Genomic DNA, 4,703 nt, shown 5'->3' with positions numbered 1-4,703 from the left:
AATGCAGACGTAGTCTGTTTTAAATGCGGCAAGCGCGGCCATATGATGGCTCGCTGCTATGCCAGGGTCCCTGCTGGGGCAAAAATGCCCAGCAAGAGGACTCCCTTCCCAAAGGGCGATGGCAAGAACCAGCGTGCGAGACGCATGAGTTCTGCCTCGACCACTGAGGGGTCGGGAAATGCAGGAGCGCAGTAGGGGCGGGATGCCCTACTGACGCGGACTCTGAAGCTACCCCTAAGTTCAGAGTTGTCGAACAAATGGGTAGCATAGTCCCTGAGGTCTCGAAATTTCGGACCTCAACCCTGCTGGTCTATAGCGCTCATGTAAGAGGCTATGACCAGGTGATGACCCTCCTAGTGGATTCGGGTGCATCACAAAATTTTGTGAAACTCGCGGCTCTAAGAAAGAGACCGGCGATGTTTGAGTCGCTTTGCCAGGATGGCAAGCGAGAAGAGGCGACCGTTCGTTTAGCGAACGGCGCGCTCGTTAAGTCTAAGGGAGTTCAGGTAGAACTCGCCTTCAGCTTAAGTGACTTCTCTTGTAAAGAGAACTTCACCGTGCTAGGAATGGAGACTCCGTATGACCTCATCCTAGGCATGCCATGGTTGGCAAAGTACCAATTATGGATAGACCGGCGTACACGCACAGTTGCGAACTCTACGCAGGACACCTGAAAGAATGTGCTCCTGCGAGAGGCGTATGCAACTGATGTCGAGTCGAACACAGTTGAGGGTGCGTTGACGGGATGTCAAACATCACCAATTTCTACCCAGCTCGTGGAGACTGAGGTATTTCCCAAAGACGATTACAAAAACAAGTATTCCATTGTTTTTGTGATCGTCTTTGGGAAATACCTCAGTCTAAAAACAAGTATTCCATTGTTTTTGTGATCGTCTTTGGGAAATACCTCAGTCTGTACGAGCTGGGTAGAAATTGGTGATGTTTGACATCCCGTCAACGCACCCACAAAACAAGTATTCCATTGTTTTTGTGGACAGATTCAGCAAGATGGTACATCTTGCTGCAGTACCAGAGTCGATTACGGCTCCGGGATGTGCCCGTGTCTTTATCGACACGGTATTCAACCTCCATGGGTTACCCCGTAAATAGGTCTCGGATAGAGATCCGAGATTCACGGCGGAGTTCTGGCAATCCTTGTTTCGATCTCTCCGAACACGGCTGACTATGTCAACATCTGATCACCCGGAAACGGATGGTCAAACAGAACGCGTAAATCGTGTCCTCGAAGAGATACTTCGAGGTTACGTCCAATCGTATCCGAATTGGAGCGAGTTTTACCTATGGTCGAATTCGCCATCAATAATTCTGTGCATGCGTCTACAACGCATACACCGTTCTTTGTGAATGGCTTACGCCATCCTCGCATACCCACCCAATTAGAGGGATCCTCTAGTTTAAGGGGGGGGGGGTGGACTCGCACGAACAAAGCATTTCTGGCTCATGCTTATCACGCGTCGAAGTTACCAACGACGCGAATGATTTCGAAGTCGAAGCAATCGACATCGAAGATGAGAAAACTCTCATGGCAGTGCGCACAAAGCGCAATGAAAAAGACAAAACAAATGAGTCAGCGGAGGAATTCCTGCTGACTCGAGAATCAGTAATCGGTTTCGTTCAGAATGCCATTGCTAACGTTGTGGATCATTCGAAACGGAACGCAGACAAACATGGAAGAGCAAATGTTCTTTCATTTAAAACGAATGACCTAGTACTACTCTCTACGGCAGACTTACCTAAGCGTGTAGTCACTAATGTGGATAGCAGTAAACTACTACCCAAGTTCATTGGGCCTTTCCGTGTACTGCATCGCAGAGGCAATAAGTACAGAATAGAATTGCCACGTAAGATGCGGACGCATCCTACGTTTTACGTTGGTCGGCTCCGCCCGTTTCATCAGTACGCGGTTTCTTCCGAGAACGGATCTCCCACCACCCTTTGCAAGAATCCCTTAGAGATTCTTGTGGTCACGAACCAGATTATAGCATGCTGAATCTGGAGATTCTCTTGTCGGATCTGAAGATCCTCGATACCGCGATGAGCTGACGACAACTCATCCCGAACAGCGTGATATTTCAATTCGTACTCCAACATGGAGTACGCACTCTTCGAACGGTCTTCCAACTCCTCGATATGGTGATCCTGCACCGTCTACTCCAACGAGCGACGCTTGCCGCGCTCGTGGTCAAGTCCTCCCACCAAATCATGGATGAAGTGATCAATTTCGTCGATCGTTGACTTTAGATCCGACACACGGTTCAGATCTAATTTATCCTCCTCCACCACAACCATTGGTGGATTCCCACGGTGGTCAACGTTTCCTTGTGGAACGTATCCAGAACCACCGTGATGTGAAGGGGCAGCTAACGAGTTATCTTGTTCGCTGGCGCGGTTGTCCACCTTTACATGACAGCTGGTAGCCCAGTTCCTAGCTGGTTGCTGACGTTGAGGGCCTTGTCCGTCAGTATGACGAGACCCATCCGATGGTTAAGAAGGCTTATCGGAAAACACGCGCCCTGGCGCATGTAAATCGATTGCAATGCGTCAATCGCATCCCGCATCTCGATGGAGATGCGAGCCCTTCCCCAGGGAGAAGAAAGGGAATAGACATCCCCTCTTACTCTCTTCGTGTTGTCAACACAACATGGGAGGGATCACCCAACGTAAGGCATGGAAGCCCAGCCTCACGTGACAACCGATGCAATTTATACTTTGCACCGGTTAAGGTTCGTTTCGCAAATTTAACGTGATTTGCGTTAAGGTTTTGAAGCCAGGCTTCGCGTCCAATGTCTTTGACATTACGAATGAGGCGCGCTCCAGGCTTGCATAATCGAGACCTTATCTCGCTTATTGTTGCTACTAAACCATCGATGCTTAAGAAAATCATCGAGATAAAATTTTTCCTCAGCGCGAAAGTTCTTCGCGCTGGAATCAAGGCCATGTAGCTTTGTCGCAATAAATAAGGGATATTTATTGTGAGGAGTAGTTTCTTCAGACAAGCTATTGATTAGCCGTTCTGGCAAAAGCCACGGCTTCTTCTCAGGGGTGAGATGAGACACTTATTGTCTTGACTCTCCTGAGTGGTACCCACTGAAGCAGGGGTACCGCAAGAAATTTTATTACGATGGCTTACGCCATCGTCATCACCTTAAACAGAAACAGGTGCAGGTGACCGTACGATATACAAAACGGGCGATGAGGGATCATCCTCATCGTCGGAACCGAATAGACTATTAACTCGTCTATTAGGCGACTGTTCTATTCTCCCCAAGTCGACCTCCAAAGAGGGGTCGTATTCACGTGGTGAACCACCACCACGTGCTCCCGCAACATCTAGTGTTGCGCGAGAAGAGGATACTACGGCAGACGTTCCGTATGCCGCAAGAGATAACGGTGCGTCAGTCGCGGCTGCACGAACCGCAGCCGAAGGCGCCGCACTATCAGCACCCCGCATGAATTTGCTCATCATGCGATGGAATTTAAAATGATGGTTCTGACCAATCAACATCATTTTTAAATTAAGTGGTCACATAGCAACTTATGCTTTCGCATAAGTGTAAGAACCTGACGAACGTGAGTTTGATGAACTTCCACGTCCGTCTTCCCGTCCATAGCCCGGCTATGGACGAATACATCGTCAAAAAAAAAATCAAATCTTCTTGAGACATTTCAAGTTTTTGTACTAGCATAGGTTAATTCAATAGTAATATTAAATAACTTGGTGTGAACTCTCGCACAGGTCTCAATAGATTTGTTACGCATCTGTTGAATGTAGCAGGGACGTTACTAAGCCCCTAAAGCATCACTAGCCATTCCGAGAGCGTCCCACTCGGAGTGCTTACTGCTGTGTACAGGATGTTCCGTTCACGCATAAGGATTTGATAGAACCCACCTATAAGATTCATAGACAAAAAGATCGTACTCACAGACATACCATCTATGATTACGTCTTTTCTAGGTATTGGTGCTTGAGCTGGAACCGTTGCAGCATTCAGTTTGTTGAATGTGTGCACTATCCGCCACCCTCCTGTGGCCTTTCGCACACAGAAGGTCGGAGAGCTATGTGGGGAGGTTGACTCCCTTACACGGCCCGCTTTTAATCGATCGGTAATGAATTTATCGATCGCAATTACTTGTTCGCGAGGCAGTGGTCACTGCTTCATGACACAGTACTTCGAGCCCGGTTTGAGCTCGATCTCATGTCAAGTGCCTTTATCCTTAGGCAACACGCATGGAACTGCTTCAGGGAATACAACCCTGAATTCTATTAAATCCTCGCATAGAGGATTTCCCTTGAGTGACTCCCAAGATTGAGTACTGTTTCTTTCCATCCGAGTCTTCACATCGAGGACACTTTCGTCCATCGATAAGCTGCTGAGAACCGTTCGTTCTCTGCAAAAAAATACCGTGGACAGTATATCGGTTACGTAATCGTCCTCTGTGACGAGTACGCAGATCTGCTTGATTTTACCACCATGCACATCTCTTAGAACCGCTTAGGTCCTAGGGTTGGTAATTGAGTTATCTCCGAAGCTAAATTCGGAGGCGCATACAGATCAGGAGTATAACGCGCTTCTCGTGGACCGATAGTAATTAAGAAATTAATATATCGGTTTCTTCCTGGGATTTATCCACAGGCTGCCGAGGGATTAATCCCTCGGGATCTTGAAGTCTAGTTACTTCAA

This window comes from Bremia lactucae, linkage group LG12, assembly GCF_004359215.1.
Source record: "Bremia lactucae strain SF5 linkage group LG12, whole genome shotgun sequence".
Lineage (NCBI taxonomy): Eukaryota > Oomycota > Peronosporomycetes > Peronosporales > Peronosporaceae > Bremia > Bremia lactucae.
This window is presented reverse-complemented; position numbering follows the sequence as displayed.